The sequence below is a fragment of the Schistocerca gregaria genome, chromosome 8 (genome assembly GCF_023897955.1).
Source record: "Schistocerca gregaria isolate iqSchGreg1 chromosome 8, iqSchGreg1.2, whole genome shotgun sequence".
Classification (NCBI taxonomy): domain Eukaryota; kingdom Metazoa; phylum Arthropoda; class Insecta; order Orthoptera; family Acrididae; genus Schistocerca; species Schistocerca gregaria.
In genome coordinates this window covers 121,639,716-121,658,225 of record NC_064927.1, presented here as the reverse complement: position 1 = coordinate 121,658,225, position 18,510 = coordinate 121,639,716, and the positions used below count along the sequence as shown (strand labels likewise).

General features: G+C 42.2%; 1 protein-coding gene across 1 annotated transcript in view; it reads left to right on the top strand.

The window, feature by feature from the left end:
* The window catches only part of LOC126284715 (unconventional myosin-XVIIIa), a 1,203,577-nt gene that overhangs the window by 541,801 nt on the left and 643,266 nt on the right, over nt 1-18,510 (top strand). The gene's annotated exons all lie outside the window — the stretch shown is intronic.

Sequence of the window (18,510 nt, the reverse complement as noted above, 5' to 3'; positions counted from 1 at the left end):
TTTTTCTCTCAGCTCGGTTTTCAAACGGTCCAATAACGATTAATAATACACACTTGTAATAGTTTTATCCTTGTCCAGATAATCGATGAGGATTACCCCTTGCGAATCCCAAGAGACAGTCGCCATAACCTTTCCCGCCGAAGGAATTGTCTTCGCCTTTTTGGTGCAGATTTTTCAAAAAATGGTTCAAATGGCTCTGAGCACTATGGGACTCAACATCTTAGGTCATAAGTCCCCTAGAACTTAGAACTACTTAAACCTAATTAACCTAAGGACATCACACACACCCATGCCCGAGGCAGGATTCGAACCTGCGACCGTAGCAGCCTCGCTGTTCCGGAATGCAGCGCCAGAACCGCACGGCCACCGCGGTACTCATTGTTTGGGTTGTTGTTTGGTACAAGAAGCATAGTAATGTATCCATGTTTTATTCACAGTGACGAAACGACGCTGCGGATTCTTCCTGAACAGCTGCAAACAATCCTTGCAACACTTCACACGATTCCGTTTTTGGTCACGCGTGAGCAATCGCGGAACCCATTTTGCGGATAGCTTTCTCATGTCCAAATGTTTATGCAAAATATTATTTACCCGTTCATTCGAGATGCCCACAGCACTATCAATCTCACGCACCTTAACTCTTCTGTCATCCATCACCATATCATAGATTTAATCAATGATTGCTGGAGAAGTAACCTCCACAGGGCGTCCAGAACGTTCAGCATCACTTGTGCCCATATGGCCACTCCGAACATTTTGAAACCACTTATGAACTTTTCTAATCAAAGGTACAGAGTCACCGTAATGTTTATCAAGCTTCTCTTTAGTCTCCTGATGCGTTTTGCCTTTCATAAGTAATGTTTAATCACCACACGAAATTCTTTTTCGTCCATTTTTTGACAGTCACTCGACTTCCTTGATTCGATTCACACGAATGCCAAACACAAAGAAATAGACCAGTGTGGCTGAAACTTGGTGTGCGTTCTTTCCAAAGGTGCTACTAACTAAACATGACCTCGCTACGCGCCGGTAGTGCCATCTCTCGGAATTTACACGGACTTCTCAAACGCCCTTCGTACCTATAGAATAGCTGTAATCATTTCCTAGTTAATAAAAGTGTGACGTGACCTCGAAATCTTCCGGCGATATCGTGACCCTACAGTGGTTTAAACACACTGAACTCGATTTCGGAAAGTGAGTTGTTCAAATAGCCCTTTGGACATCCAGTTCTAAGTTTCCCGTAGTCACTCAAAATGCATCAAGGCCGCCGCAGCATCCCTGTTAAGTTCGAGATTGCGCTCCGCCTCCAACAATCACGTGGTACTCGGGACGCCAAATCCTAATTTACGATACTTGCCTTCCTTCATTTACCGCGTTGCCCCTCCATTCGTCTTGTAGCGGCCGAAGCACACGCGGCAAAGATCTCGCCAAGGCGCGGCACCTTGACACCGCCTGCGGAGCTCACACCCTGCTCGTTAGTGGAACGCCCTTAACGAGGTGGCGTCCCAGAGGGGAAAGGATTATGGAGGGAGGGCGGGTAGGATAGGATAGGATAGGATAGGATAGGATAGGATAGGCGCTCCAATTACCGAGCTGCCGCGCGCTACACACCGCACACCTCCTGGCCCAGCCAGCGCTTAATTGGAGCAGAAGCCACTTCGCTCTTCGTCGCTTTCGAGTAATGTCTTGTTTACGCCTCGACTTCATCAGGTCGCGCCCACGCGTCCACGCCGTTGAGCCCAACTGTCGCGAATGGATAAAACTCGTGTTCTCATTATCGTCGTTGAGCATATCTATCTTGCCCTCTGCGGAGATCCACTGTCTTGGGCTGCGTTTAAGCTTCCAACGGAAACTATCATCTTTACTGTCAAATTTCTTGCAATTAAGGAGCCCTTCGATATGAGACAAATTCGTTCGATGACATCCTTATTGTCATGGATAGGAGGAGTGCACTGGAAAACCTGGAAAAGCAGCAATGGGACTCCAACACTAACCGACCTCTGCTCTATGTACAAGGGTCACTCAAAAGAAATGCACTCTGTTTTCTTTAAATCCATCTTTTATTCTATATGTTTGAAGCTTTACAGTATCTAGATACATCCTTCAGGAACAATATTTTCATTTCTCCACATAATTTCCATCCCTCTCCACTGCCTTACACCATCTTGGAACCAGCGCCTGTATACGCGCACGGTAAAATTTTGGACCAACCTGTTGGGGCCACTGTTTGGCAGCGTGCACAAGGGAGTCATCATCTTCAAACCTTGTTCCACGAAGAGAGTCTTTCAGTTTCCCAAAGAGATGATAGTCACATGGAGCCAGGTCACGACTGTAAGGTGGGTCTTTCAGTGTTGTCCATTCGAGTTTTGTGATCGCTTCCATGGTTTTTTGACTGACATGTGGCCGTGCATTGTCGTGCAACAGCAAAGCATAGTGGTTTTGCCAATGTGGTCGAACACGACTCAGTCGAGCTTGAAGATTCTTCAATGTCGTCACATATGCATCGGAATTTATGGTGGTTCCACTTGGCTAAATGTCCACAAGCAAGAGCCCTTCGGAATCGAAAAACACCGTAGCCATAACTTTTCCAACAGAAGGTGTGGTTTTGAATTTTTTTCTTTTTCTTGGGTGAATTTGCATGATTCCACTCCATTGATTGCCTCTTCTTCACTGGTGAAAAATGATGCAGCCATGTTTCGTCACCTGTCACAATTGTTCCAAGAAATTCATCTCCAACATTCTCGTTCTGTTCCAAAAGTTCGCTGCATACCGTTTTTCTTGTTTCTTTGTGAGCCACTGTCAACATCCTGGGAACCCATCTGGCACAAACTTTCTTTAATGCCAACACCTTCAGTATTCTGCAGACACTTCCTTCCCCTATCCCTACGTATCGTGGCAATTTGTGCACTATGATGCGTCTGTCAGCAGTGACCAATTCGTTAGCTCTCTGCACAGTGTCTGGAGTGTGTGCAGTACGAGGTCTGCCGCTGCGAGGACAATCCTCAATAATGCTGTGCCCGCTTTCATCACGTAACCTGCTTGCCCGCCGACTAATTGTACTGCGATCGACAGCAGCATCTCCACACATCTTTTTCAACCTCTTGTGGCTGTTTGCCACTGTCTCGTTTTTACAGCACAGGAATTCTATGAGAGCACGTTGCTTCTGACGAACGTCAAGTGTAGAAGCCGTCTTGAAGACATGCTGTGACGGTAACACTCACGGGGACAGTTTGAAAACAAGCGGGAAGGATGTATCTACACACTGGAAAACTTTCACACGTACAAAATGAAAACTGCGTTTTTTACAAAAATAGTGTGCATTTCTTTTGGAGTGACCCTCGTAATTAAGTTAATCTATCAGTGAGAAAGTCTACATAAACATGTCCAGTTATTATGGATCAAGTGAAACTCTAGTATCTCATCTGACGAGATGGCGGACCACCCGGCGAAACAAAGTGTGATTGATAGTCAGTCTTATTACACTTGCCTTCTCCATACAGATTTTGTTGCTGGCGTAAAGAAAAGGGCCATCAAGAATGGTCACAGACGTAGGAGAATTCACAGCAGTCCAGAGGAAGACATCCTGTATGCCGCCGTACAGTCGAGTATACCGCGAAAAACATGGGTCTCGCAAATCAAGCTATCCAGGCGTCATACCACTGACATAAGGCGCATCCGGTTGTTACCCTCCACATCTTCATAGCAGCCATCTCTGTACTGTCGAAGCCCACCCAACTGAGACTGCAGACCTCAGACATGGGATACTAGGGTCTTCACGGTATAACAGACAACGCCTCAAGTTTGTTAAGGCCTTGATCAGAGCTGGAGTACCCAAACCTACATCTATGACGGATCTGTTTTGACAGCTGTCCACAACGGACTATGCCAGTTTCTACAAGAAGCAGAGATCCATTTATGAGTCAGACACAAGGAATCCAGCGTGTGAAGTTGTGATACATCGACTATATTGAGTGTGTGAATATACAAAGTCTACCACGAAGTACTTGTAATTTTGTAATTTGTAATTTCTATACTGAGTTTATGATGATGTGTACAAAATCTGTAGGTACTCACTTCTCTGGCTAAATGGATAATGCCAAAGGCCAATTAATTTAAAAAAAATGAATTTTGCACGGAAAAACTTATCCCCTAAAACCTTTGCGTACTCATTCACACTTTTGAACACGAGTATTGTGCACGCAATGGCAGTGCGAGTAATATGGATATACGTATCCGCCGGGAAAATCAGTACTGTGGAAAAGGACCATCATTAAATTCCACTTGATTAAATAGTATTGACCAATAATCCCCCATTCCCTCAATTCTTTAAATAATCGAACTCCATTTGCAAATCAGTTCCAACGTATGATTAGCTTACAAATGAGCCAATGCGTTAAATATTTGATGTTAAGCATGTAAAGCTTTTAAGATTGGCGGCGCAAAACCCTAATCATTTTGATTGTATTTGTTTCGGATTACTAAGCCATAGATTAATAAAAACGGCAAAACCAATGTTAATGACATCATATCTTCTCAGATGTGTCGTACAATGATATGATTTTGCAGGTACGTTCAGAGGTATATGTGGATACTGTCTACAAAATGTTTTGCCGATAGTCTTCGTAGTAGGAAAGAAGTAATAAATTTAACGTCATGTCTGTTTCTTAAGTTTTAGTGCATGAACAGCGAAAATGTGATATGCGATAAACTTCTTTTTTTATCTACTTTGTGGAGGATTTCAGAGCCAGAAAGTTTCGAAAAAAGTTTGAAATTATGTGTAAAATTTGTTGGTAGTCGCTAGGTGCTGTAATCCTCAAAATATTGGATCAGTATAGTGATGGTAATTTGCATGCTGTGAATACGCTACCTGAAGACATATACATAGTTCTTGCTATAAATACGTGACATACTGTGGTAAACCTGTATCATATGATGATACCTCTCAATGAGCAGATTTTAACAGTATTTGAAATTCGCTCAGTAATTATATGAAAATGAAATTTTGGTGGACTCTAGAAACAGTTAGATAGGAAACCTACAACTGGAACGTGTGACTCTTACAGCCATTTTGTTATACAGACATTGTTATTTCTTATTGTTTTTGGACACTGTCGCAGAATATGTTGCTCCCATAATATAAATTTCCTTTTCTTATCTGTTCGTAACAAAAAACTAGCTTTCATGAAAAAATAGTAAGGGACAACGTGTCACTCGGTCACTTTTTGTTATCAGCACAGTATTCTGATGTGTGGAATGCAATTGAAGATTATCTGCATAAAAAACTACTTTTAGTTAGGAGGAGACAAGAGAAGAATAATTGCAATTCTAATTTTAATGGAAGTAGACAACAAGAAAATAAAAAAAAATTGTGTTGAAAATTTGTCGACTAATTGTAAACAATATCGGAGATCTGCTATGAAATGAACGTGATAAAACAATTTATAAAAAAAAATCTGGACATTTCTTCAGTTAAAAATAAGATAGCGGAGATTAACATTCAAAACGGTATGTAGTCTCCTGTCCATAGTTCGAAGTTCAAGAGATCTAACAAAAAGTTTGAATAATTTAGAGACTGGTTTAACCAAAGTCATCCCGATGAAGGGGAAATCAGAAAAACAGTCTAAATAAGCGTATAAATTAAAAAGTGGTACTGTAGTTTGAATAATAGACTTATTTCTTTACAAAGGGAATCAGAATGTAAAAACTAGAACTGAAAAAATTGTTCAATTTTTAACCAGTTATCTTTTATTTATTGTTAATATTTTGGGCGCAAGGCAAACACAAATTTCGCAAAAAACGCAAGAAAACTTCAGTTTCATTTTTCCGTGTTGAACAAACTGTGTCATCAACGTCAGCGTTTTCACGACAGATCTTAAAAACGAAGCTCTCTCTCTCTCTCTCTCTCTCTCTCTCTCTTGAAAGAACATAAATAAAAAACGTTATTGAGCCACTCCTCGCGTGTGGCAGACCCTCCAGAGTCCAATCTAGCAGCGAATGACTTCGGACTTATTTAAGCATGTAATCTCCGACAGTTGTGTTTCGTGGCGCCGTGGTTAGCACACTGGACTCGCATTCGGGAGGACGACGGTTCAATCCCGTCTCCGGCCATCCTGATTTAGGTTTTCCGTGATTTCCCTAAATCGTTTCAGGCAAATGCCGGGATGGTTCCTTTGAAAGGGCACGGCCGATTTCCTTCCCAACACTTCCCTAACCCGAGCTTGCGCTCCGTCTCTAATGACCTCGTTGTCGACGGGACGTTAAACACTAACCACCACCACCACCACCACCACCACCACCACCACCAGTTATGTTTCGCCCTCTACAGTAACTAAAAGCCATTTCAACAAACGTTCTCCAGGGGGCGGAAAGTCAGGTCGTTACACTTCTCAGCGATCTTTTCTTCCTAATTCAGGACTATTGACATCAGCATGGGTGACTGAATATGGACATCCTTAAGTACATTCTAGTTTTATTTTTCACTCCAAATTCCACCCACTTCTTTTATGCGTAAGTCGAACATACCCACTTTTTCGAGGCCATTTTTACAACTGATTTATATACTATGATAAGTTATGCATTGTTGAGAAAACAAAAGTATGTCTCAAAGGAGTTGAACGTCGAAACTGTTATCTGAACAACTGACGAAAGAATTCGAACTACCGAATATTAAATAGCCGCTGACGTGAAAATGTAGAGTTTTTATGGAGCGATCTGTCATACCAATCGCTTCGATTTACCAAGTGTACCAAAACTCACAGAATTTCTTCGACTTATCGGGATTTTTAAGGGACCTGTCAACAAGCTTGATTTACAGAGAAATTAGCTTTATTAAAGTTCGAATTATCAAAAGTCTACTGTACTAAAATTGAGGTAGTGTGAACAGTTCATAAAAGCTATTAAAAGCAAAAAGTTTTTGTGAAGTGCACAGCATGTGTATGAAAATGAATCCACTGGCAAGCTGAAGGTTTCCAGCGTCTGGGCGAAACCGGTTATGGTTGTTGTCATATTATGTGATTGTAGATAAAAGAAACAGAAGTGCATGAATGTCAGACAAAGCCACTTGCTTGCTTGCTTGGATCAACTGAGATATTTTAAGTGCGAATGTTGGAACTTCCGTCATGTTCGCCAGAATTGGCCTCCTATGACACCGTCCTACTCTCACGTCTAAATAAATCTGCGTTTAGGAAACGAATGCAGAGCGATGTGCATCTGTTCGTCATGGATGGGTAATTTGTAGAGTTCCGAAAATGACACTTCAGTGTATGCTTCTAGGGATTCAAAAAGTTTACTGAAAGTTCCGGACACAAAGAGGAGAAAAATCCACTTTTTTAAACCTAAAACACAGTCTTTCGCCGCTAAGCCTGGGTATTTCCTTCTTGTTCCTGAACTTTCGTTAGGCGAACTCTCTGATTCCATAGTGAAGCATTAGTCCGTGAAACACATTATGCTAGGAGAATTAATGAAACAGGACGTTCCACGAATGGGTTGTCACCGCGAGACGTGTGTATCAGGAACAAATCAAGCAGCGTACTTTTACATTTCAGCTCACGTGTATTATTTGATTACAATAATTACGTCTGAAATACAAAAAAAACGCAACAGTGTTTTCATTTTGTTGCCCAGTTACACTTTCCGCGGGTTATTAACGTCAGCGGACTGAGATGAAGAGGGCCTTCACTGATGTAGCCGTTACTGCACTCGATACTTCGGAGCGTTTATTGCTTAAAGAAAGAGAAGTGTAGCCAGCCATAAGTTCGTAGGCTTCCACCGTAAAGTCGTCTCTAGTCGTCCGTACGTTGTGCGCTGTGGCTGTTGGAGTGAAAGACACCGGGACAAATTTACGGTCATTACGCTACAACGTCGTTTGAGATTTAAGTGAGCTTGTTAGGAATGGAGTGGAATTCTCGTTCATTGAGAACAATGTCGTAAATGCTAATGAAACGACCAGCAACATTATAGCTGTCTGTGAAAACTCTAAATCTGTGTTCCACGAGCAACTTGGTACTTTAATGGCTCTTGTGTACGCTATCAGATCACTGGCAAGTACAGAGAAGGCATTTATGTCGGGACAGACGTAAGTATTTCTTCAAAGAAAAAGCTTTTACCTTTGACTGTCCATTTATTTTTAGTCGCCAGTATCGCAGTTTCGAGTATAGTATCATTTTCAAGTTGAATCTGCTGACTAAGGTTAATCCATAATATAAACTCTACATCGTAACCAAAACGAGATACAAATCACAGGCGCGTTTAGTATCTATTTATTCAATTATGAATCCATCTGTTATGTCTTCCGTATGCTTCATCTTCTTTTATCGTAGCCATATTGATAGTGGAACCATTTTCATATTCCAAAAAATACGAAGTTTAAACGAAATAATTCCATAAAAAAATGGCGATAGAAGCAGTTCCTGAGGTTTCTGAACTAATTATTAGTAAATGTCATACGAATTGTAGTCTGTGGCATTGTAAATTTGATAATCTGTGTAATGTATAAATATTCGTGTTGCAAGTAAATACCTTAGATAACTAGCATTTCCTTTTGAATTACGACTTTTGCTCAGACAGTAGACATTATAAGGAACAATCAAAGTTTTCTACTTGTATAAACTGACCTACGAATTTTGTTATGACGGCACACTACAGATAGGCTTAAACACAGCCGAATGCGAAGGCAGTAGTTATTCGAAATTAATTATTATGAAATTACGTATATTTATAGCTGCTGATATTACCTTGCTAAAATTTTGTTTTCATTGTGCTGTATTACAGCGCAGAAGGCGCCTTCCTTTAACTTTTCATGTTTTTTAAACGCCGAACTGGATGGTTGTGGTTTTCACTTGAAATTGAGTAGGAAATATGTCATTTGTCGATCGTCATCTTGAATTGGTTAAGCAGCAGCTTACTCATTGCTTTGGAATAATCACTAACGTGTCTAAAATCTGGCAAAATTCAAAGACAACTTTCCGGTTGTAGCATGAAAGTCCATTTGACATAAATTTACTATTGTATTTTATATTAATTTTAAAGTGACTCTCTGTCCCTTGTATAAATATGGACACCCTAACAGACGAGGCAGTCAGTACGCAAAAGTTAGAACAGAGTTTAGTTGTTTATTGCAGATAAACTATGAGATGTAAAAAAAAAACATTGCAATCTCACTCGATAGAGCAAGATTGAGTGTTTATTTTCGCACAGACTCAATACCACACACTCAGCATGAGCACTATGCGGTGTTAGAGAGCTCCGTGTGAGCGCATCTCGGATACGCTGGTTCTTTGTATCTGACAATAGTGGCCTAACAGTGCACTTGTCTCTGCAGATGAAACCAACTTCCGTGGATTACTTGTACTAGTCGTAAATCTGCTTGTACAGAGGCAGCTTCAATAGTTAAATGCATGTTGCATTCGAACAGTGGGTTGACTTCGCGAAAGTTCCAACACACAAAATCATTTCTCTTGTGGTGTAGTCGCTATGTTTATAGAGACAAACAACAGCTCAGTTGCTTCAAAACTTCAAACCTTCCTCTGTCCAGTGACTAGCGCAGTGTGTTTCTCTATCTTTAATAGTTAGTAGGTAACAGACAATTGAAACATGTCCTTTCTTTATGAATCATCCGGTATTTACTACTATGCTGGGCGTATGTAGACGAGGCATATTTCAGTGCTAGAATTATGTTGGTTACACTGTAACGAAATTGGTAGAAGTCCGCCAGTCGTCTGCCAATTGGTCATCAGTTTCGAGTACGTGGGTAATGGTGAAATTCTGGATGAATTCGATATGGCACTCCCTAGACCTGAGAAGAGGGGAAAAGATGAAAACATAACTTAAGACACCATGTATTTTTGTGGTATTTGGCGAAATGGCGTGACAAACACATTCGTAGTTATAGCTAGTGGGAAACGAAATGTCAGTGGACAGGTGCCATACTATAAATGTATAGCTTTAGTTTTCGATTCCTAGTAGGTTCTAAGATTTTTTCTGATACATATTGCTTCTCGTACCTCCACCTCTTAATGTGAGTGATGAATTAACAGTTAATAGGATCTTGCTCTCCTAGTTAATTGAAACTGTTCTTGAAATCCTGTGGTTTGTGTGTTAATTTTGTGTTACAACTGAAAGCAGCATAATTTGTTAACAAATTTAAACTGCAGACCCATTCATAAACTGGCCAAAGCATCACCACGCAGATCACATGATTATATACTTCATTGGCACGGAGTGATAAATACTACATCACGATGGCTAGGTAGTTAAGTATCAGACTAAAAACCCAAATTTTTGAGTATCAACCAACCTTCGATTCCATCATTTATTTATTTACCACTAATCACTTCTAGGAATGACTTATTCAAGTGAAAAATGACAAGTTGCGCCGTCCCTGATTAGGAGGTTTTATTAATAATAATCACACTATTTTAGCATTTGTTCACGTTAAACGCCTGGGTATGTAGCTAAACATTCGACTGACATGGTCCTCGGGTCGTCCCCCCAGACAGAGGAAGATAAAGCTTTCAGTATACTTATTCTGTTACCTACCTTAGCCTGTCAGCTTTGTCTTTCACTGCCAGGGGAGCCGACCCTAGGACATCCTTAAATCTGTATAAAAAGTTAATTAGGAGTATGGCTGCCTATACGAGCCGCTTCCAGGTCACGACTGAAAGTCCTAGACCGCATGGCGAATGCAATCAGCAGTTCAGCATGTTTGTAGAGGTTTTATTAAAATGACGGCCATACCTGTCGCGTAAGCGGAATTGGCTATTCCCCCATTTGTTATGAGACGGAATCTCGTATGTGATCGACACATGAATGGGCGATAAGCCATCCATTGCATTGGAAATTATCTTGGTCACGAAACCGGATAGAGACTAAGTCATACTGGACGGTGAAACTAGAATATTCGACAGCACAATTTTAACATTGATTTTGCAGATGTGGTGACAATCATACGATATCTCTTCAAACATTGATCGTACTGTACATGATGGTCGTACAGTATTACTAGAGGATCTGAATCTCGATTTCATTTGTTACCTTTACACTGTCAAAATTGGACCGTAATTTGTAGGATTGATACAAACTGTACATGGCTGGTTCAAAAGTGTATGTCTGTGTAAAAGTTGAGTTTGTTGATAGCCAGCCAGAGTGGGGACAGTCGTCATCGTTACCTACAGAAGCGTCGGTATTAACCGCGGAGTTGTTTTCTTTCATCACGCTGTCCCCCATAGTCGACTTACAAGTCGAAAAAGTTCTAATATGTGCTGTCTCCACGAGTGCCTTACAGTCACTAAGGGAGGGGGGGGGGGGGGGGGGGGAGCGGGCAGCCGGGCCGTCGAAGGAAAAGCCGTTAAAAGCCTTAACACACGATACTTCTCAAAGTCTCAGCATAACAAACGAGCTACGCCAATTAATTCATCTACAGTCTACATCTACTATATCTACGTCGAAGCATGTTGGTGTGGATAGTATAAACACCGAAGTTCTAAACTATGAGGCACCCTATTACAAAGGAGATAATGTGTGCTGGAGAAATAGAGCTATTACAGAAGTATGGTCTCGAGGAAATGTAATATCACTGTTCAGAAAGGGAGACCACCATAACTCGAGAACTATAGAGGGATCAGCTTACTGGACACTGCATTCAAAGTTCATGAAATAATACTGAACAAGAGGTTAAGATTATAGCTCAGTTTATTGGTTGAAGAAGAAATGGGATTTCAGAGGGGATTGATAACACACGCAGTTTTTGTAATTAAACAAATATATAGGCTATAATAGAGAAATTCAATTTACCATTCATTGATTTTATTAAGGCATTCGATAATATTGATTGGAACAAACGGTGGAGAATTATGAGGACATAACATTTAATGAACGTTTTGAAAATTCTGTACAAGGACACCACTAATTTTAGATATAAATGGTACTCCAACACAGTCTATAGACACAAAAAAGTAGTTAGACGAGGGAGCAGCATTTCACCCACCCTTTTTAACGTTTCTTTAGAGCACACGATTCGGGAATGCCACACTGTTAGAATGAAGATGATCTGCAAACGGGAATACAGTTACTAGGTAAGATTTGTGAAAAGCACTATTTGAAGATTTCAGAAAAGAAGAAAAAGACAGTGGCTTCAGTCGAAAACGTCTTGCAAGGGACAAAAATTATTATTACCAATAGAGCAGGTCGAACATTTCAATTATTTAGCTTGTGATGTCACAAATGAGTATGACGAAGATATAGAGAAGAAATTAGAAGACTTTGGGGTCATGTGTGGAAGAATAAACATATGTCTAAAAAAAATAAAAGGAGGAAACGAAGATGATGCTGGTTATAATGGCCCGCATCTCGTGGTCGTGCGGTAGCGTTCTCGCTTCCCGCGCCTGGGTTCCCGGGTTCGATTACCGGCGGGATCAGGGATTTTCACTGCCTCGTGATGGCTGGGTGTTGTGTGTTGTCCTTAGGTTAGTTAGGTTTAAGTAGTTCTGTTCTAGGGGACTGATGATCATAGATGTTAAGTCCCATAGTGCTCAGAGCCATTTGAACCATTTTTTGGTTCTAATGTTTGTTTACTCAAGTGAATCTTGGGTTATAAATAAATGTCAAAAAGTCGCATACAGGCAACGGAGATAATGTTTCTAAGAGCTGTAAAGAGACAGACAAGAGACAACAGAATTCACAATTCGAAAATTAGGAAAAAACGGAATATATTTAACAACCTCAATAAAATATCTCGAAAGAATGAGTGGAAAAAGATTGCCTCTGCAGGTAGAATTTAAGCTAGTTCGGAGAAGAAATAAGGAAAAACCGAGGAAGCGATGGGTAACGTAAGAGGCAGAGCAAAAGCTCCTAGTCCTTGAAGTGAAGGTGATGAGGATGAGATGAGGTGAGATATGATGTTCGTATAGAGGCAGCGGACGTGCAGACTAATGTGTAATGTGGTACAGCATATACTTCCCACCGACAAACCGACAGTCGCGTACATTCTATTCTCCTCAACTGAGCATAAAACGGGTGCGCAGTGTTAGTGGACATGGGCTGTATCTTCGAAGGCACATAGGCCATCCTAGGTTTCTCAGCTCGGCGCTTATGACAAAACAAGCATTATTAACAAAGTACAGGCCACATGAATACATTTGTTAAAATCAATATCCTCTCCAATCGGTGATTGTTACCTCTTTGATGAGGACATTGTACACACACTGATGAAATGTGAGAATTGTAATCATCCGAGAGCAATAACACTGTACGAGTACAATATTTTAAAAATTAAGGACTATTTTTCTCTCAGATTAGCTCTTCGTTCCCTTGGTAGGTAAGTACACTGCTCAAAAAAGTTTAGAATACTATCTTAAAAAGTATTCTATGGTACTAGAGGTCTCATTGGCCTAGTCATTTCATGAACTATCCAGTTAGAGCTCATATATTGGGCAATGTTTACTACTGGCATATTACGTGGCCCTTTCCTAATGTAAACATACCACTTCCGCTGTGGCACAACGCGAGCGGTCCAGTATAGACAACAGATTCATTCAGTTTGTGTTCAGTACTGCAGTAACAGGCCTCCTAGAGGTAGGATAGTGGCTTCCATTTCAGCAGATCGTACACGATAAGATGTTGCCAATGGGTTGCATATCACTCAAAATGCTGTGTCTAAGGTGTGGAGAAAGTACAGAGAGACGGGAAATGTGAACGATAGAACTCATAATGTTCATCCTAATACCACTGCAGAACCGTCTCTTCCGTCGGCTCGCAGGCATCCAACATCAACAACCAGAAATATTGAAATTGACTTCTCCCGGGCAATAGGGATTTATATCTCAGACCAGTGTGCAGAAGATGGCATCATTCCAGAAGACCAATGAGAAGTTTTGCACTGAACCATCGCAACCGACGCAATCGAATGACGTGGGCTCTTGCATATTAACATTGGACCATTGCAGAATGGAGTAATGCCATTTTTGCTGACGAGACCTGGATTGGTTTGCGGACTAACAATAGACGTGTTAGGGTTTGGAGAAACGTTAGATGACCACAGGAACACCGATAAGTTCAGGAAGTTATTCCGTTTGCAGGTGGAAGTGTAATTTGCAGATGTTAGTGTAACGTTTGGGCGGCAATAACGATGGGACGACGGCCCCCCTAATTCCCGTCTACAGGAATTTGACTGGTTCCTGACACCTGCAAGAGATCGTACAAACGGTTTGTATGGCCCTTCAGACGTGAAGTCTGTAACTACTTCATTCTAGTCATGCAAGACAGCACTGTACTGTAGCAGTGTCTCAGTATCTTCATAGACGCGACATCTTCCGAATACATTGGTCAACACAGTCCCCAGTCATGAATGCAGCTGAGCGTGCATGGGACCTTTTGAAGGTTGCCGTTGCACAGCGTCCGAATCCACCTGACAATCTGCAGGGCCTCACTGAAGCTTCCATTGAGAAGCGGAACCTCGAATCCAAGATAAACTTGATGGTCTCGTCCAGGGTATGCCTCGCATAGTGCAAGAACTCACCCGCGTGCGGGAAGGATATACTCACTACTCATCATCAAGAGATAAAGGTTTTCACTGTTTTTGTTTTCGGGATGTACGCATACGAAATAGCCTGATTTGTTTCATAATGATTTTTTCCAGCTAACCAATATCGTTCTTGTTTTCAGAAGCAGTTATGTTTATTTTGTTAATAAGGTATTGAACAAACCTCAGTGAGCGTACTATTAGAAGTCATTGTACCAAACTCTATGATATTCCAAACATTTGTTGAGGTGCATATTTGCCATTTGATCCTACTTCGTAGAAAACGACTTCAAAATCTGAGGAGCTTTTCTTATTATTTGTTATTTATGTAGAGGATGTTTAAGAATGCCTGTCACAGGCTTCTAAGATCTGCAGAGGGAACTTATTAGGCAAAGTTGTTAAGGAACCGATATCTAGAAATGAACCGTTTGGATATAAAATAAGTCTGAAGATCGAATCACTTTCAAGTCTCCCATTTCATGGTATGCAGTCAGAATGCTTTCACACAAATGCTTCACAAAGCCTGGTGTGTGTCCGTGCAGCACCGCAGTCAACCATTCTAGCTGTGGCCGTACCAGTTTCTCGGAGCCGCCGTTGTTCGCGGAAGAAAATGCACGTGATGGACAGAGGCGACGTGGTTTACGCCCCGCCGCGCAGCTCTCTATACCATTACGTAGCGTAATGTGAAGCGGGAGATTTGAAAGTGACCCAATCTTCAAACTTTTTAATATCCAAACGGTACATATCCAGACACGGGTTCCCTGTACAGACTTTATCCACTAAGCCTCTTCTACAACCCGCAGACGTCTGTAATAGGAAGTTCGAAACACACTGCATATTATTACCTTTTATATTAAAAATTTATGCCTTTTATTATAATGGTGCGATCAGACTAATGTACCTTCTCACAGTGATGTTTCATATTTTGTAATGAAGTCAGGCAAATATCCTGTTTATACGATAATGTAGTGCCTGTGTTGTTCTGAACTACGAGGCAATTTTCCTTCGAACCTGCATGCATGATGCATGTCCGAAGGAACAGGCACCGCGGCGACTACACCCGTTATGAAATGAAAATTTGTGACGGACCGAGACTCGAACCCGGATTTCATACAGCAGTTGCGAATGTATTTCTTGTATTTCATAACGGCTGCAATCGTTGCATTGTCTGTTCCTACGAGTATGCGCGCAGGTACGAAGGAAAATTGCTTCTTAATATAGTATGAGACAGGCACTGCAATATTGTAATTATCCACTGATACCTGGCAAGCGACTTACAAGTAAAATGGCTCCCTTGTACGTGAATGTACACAACGTATGTGCAAGTACTGGTTGTAGACACATGGTTTGCGACTTAAGGAAGTTTGGGTGTGGCTGTGAGTCGTGCTCGGATAGCCAACGGAAAGCGATAAGCCGGAAATCCCGTTTCGAGACCAAGTCCCCAACAAATTTTCATTGTTGTCCTTTTATTCTACATTTGCAACTGCGACTACATTTCTTGAATGTCCAGTTTGTATCATTGTCTGACATGATTCCCTCTGGTGGAATGGGCTGTGTCTGAAATCAACAAAATAAAATAAAATAAACTGTTGATTCAAAATGGTTCAAATGACTCTAAGCACTATGGGACTTAACATCTGAGGTCATTAGTCCCCTAGAATTTAGAACTACTTAAACTTAACTAACCTAAGGACATCACACACATCCATGCCCAAGGGAGGATTCGAACCTGCGACAGTAGCAGCAGCGCGGTTCTGGACTGAAGCGCCTAGAACCGCTCGGCCACAGCCGTCGGCAACTGTAGATTCCCCGTATAACTGGCTGCGTAAATTCGCAGGAGTAAAACAGGGATAGCAATTTCCAATAGGACCAGCAATAGTAGAGTTTAAAAATTGTACCTGTGTCTTGGGTCATGGGACAGCAGAGTACAGTAACGTCACATATGGTTCCTACTGTAAATATTGCTGTGTAGTTTGCGCAGTTCGAGTCTCTCAGCGCTATTTTGGGGTTTCTGGCTCCATTCGAGTGACTATGTTGATGTTTTCGGTGACGAAGACTGAGCACACATGACTCACAGCGGCCGGCAACTGTAGATTCCCCGTATAACTGGCTGCGTAAATTCGCAGGAGTAAAACAGGGACAGCAGTTTCCAATAGGACCAGCAATAGTAGAGTTTAAAAATTGTACCTGTGTCTTGGGTCATGGGACAGCAGAGTACAGTAACGTCACATATGGTTCCTACTGTAAATATTGCTGTGTAGTTTGCGCAGTTCGAGTCTCTCAGCGCTATTTTGGGGTTTCTGGCTCCATTCGAGTGACTATGTTGATGTTTTCGGTGACGAAGACTGAGCACACATGACTCACAGCGGCCGGCAACTGTAGATTCCCCGTATAACTGGCTGCGTAAATTCGCAGGAGTAAAACAGGGACAGCAGTTTCCAATAGGACCAGCAATAGTAGAGTTTAAAAATTGTACCTGTGTCTTGGGTCATGGGACAGCAGAGTACAGTAACGTCACATATGGTTCCTACTGTAAATATTGCTGTGTAGTTTGCGCAGTTCGAGTCTCTGAGCGCTATTTTGGGGTTTCTGGCTCCGTTCGAGTAACTATGCTGATGTTTTCGTTGACGAAGACTGAGCACACGTGACTCACGACTATGCAGCCTGTGAGTTTTCACAGTGAAAGCAACGCTCGTCTGGCTGCTAGCTGACGTGAACAACCCCGAATTATTGTGGTGCAGTGAGACAATCATACATCGTTGTGAAATTACGCCATCGGAAATCGTGCTGTCGGTACGAATCGACACGATGGGGTGGTGGGCGAGTGTGACCGCTTGTGGCGGAACGTAATGAGTAATGCTAGCGGACGCCACTGGGGCGTGTAGCTGTCGAGCGGGGCGGTAATCGACCCAGCGCGCGTGTTGGCAGCTTGCTCCGGGCGGGCCGTCTGCATTATTCATAGCGCGCTATTGCTTCCGCTCATTGCGGGGCTCCCCGCTCGCGACGCACCGGCCGATCCAGAGCGCGGCCGCTCAAAGGCGAGGCGAGGAGGGGACAGGCGGACACCGAATTTCCACGCCGCCTCCGCCTCATCGTCACAGCGCCGCGTAGGTCCTATATTGGAGGAGGCGCCCAAAGGAAACACGCCGTGCATAGCATTACCTGCCAGTCTGAGGGTAAGGTGGCCTGCTGTGCATAGGACGGGCCACACATACATAAGTTTATATACGAGGGCTGTCCAGAAAGTAAGTTACGATTGATCGCGAAATGAAAATCACAGTGAAAATGTTTCATTTGTAACAGTCAGCTACACCTTTCAGCTACTTCTCTACGTAGTCGCCGTTCTGACTCAAACATTCGTCGTAGCGTTTACCAACTTTCCAATACCCTCATCATAGAAGGCAGCCGCCAGTGCTTTGCGCCAATTCTCTACGCTGGCCTAAAGCTCATTGTCTGTGCCAAAATCTTATCTCCATAGCCAGCGGTTCGTTTGAGCAGAGATGAAACTCAGTGGGAGACAATTACGGGCTGTATTGTGGGTAACCAAACATTTCCAATTGAAACGATGCAGGAACATCTTCATTGCCCCTGCAGAATGAGGCTGAGAATTGTCTTGAAGAAAAAAACCGCACAACAGTTATGTAATGTTGGTTGCATAGATTCAGGGGAAAATTCTCACCAGGCCCTCGTACTTGGCGGGAGACACTATTTTGTATAGCATCTTTACGCCCTCACCAAGAGCTCAGGAATGAAAAGAGCGACATAATTCTACCTAGAGTCATACTAGAGACACTGCCCAACACATCTTTGCAATGCTTAGTCGTTTCCATTTCGCGACCGATCGTAACTTACTTTCTGGAAAGCCCTCGTACACAGAGCCGACAAAGGATATGAGATAACAATTGCGCGCATAGAGATGGCGGTAGTATCGCATACACAAGGTATGCAAGGGCAGTGCATTGGCGGAACTGTAATTTGAACTCAGCTGATACATG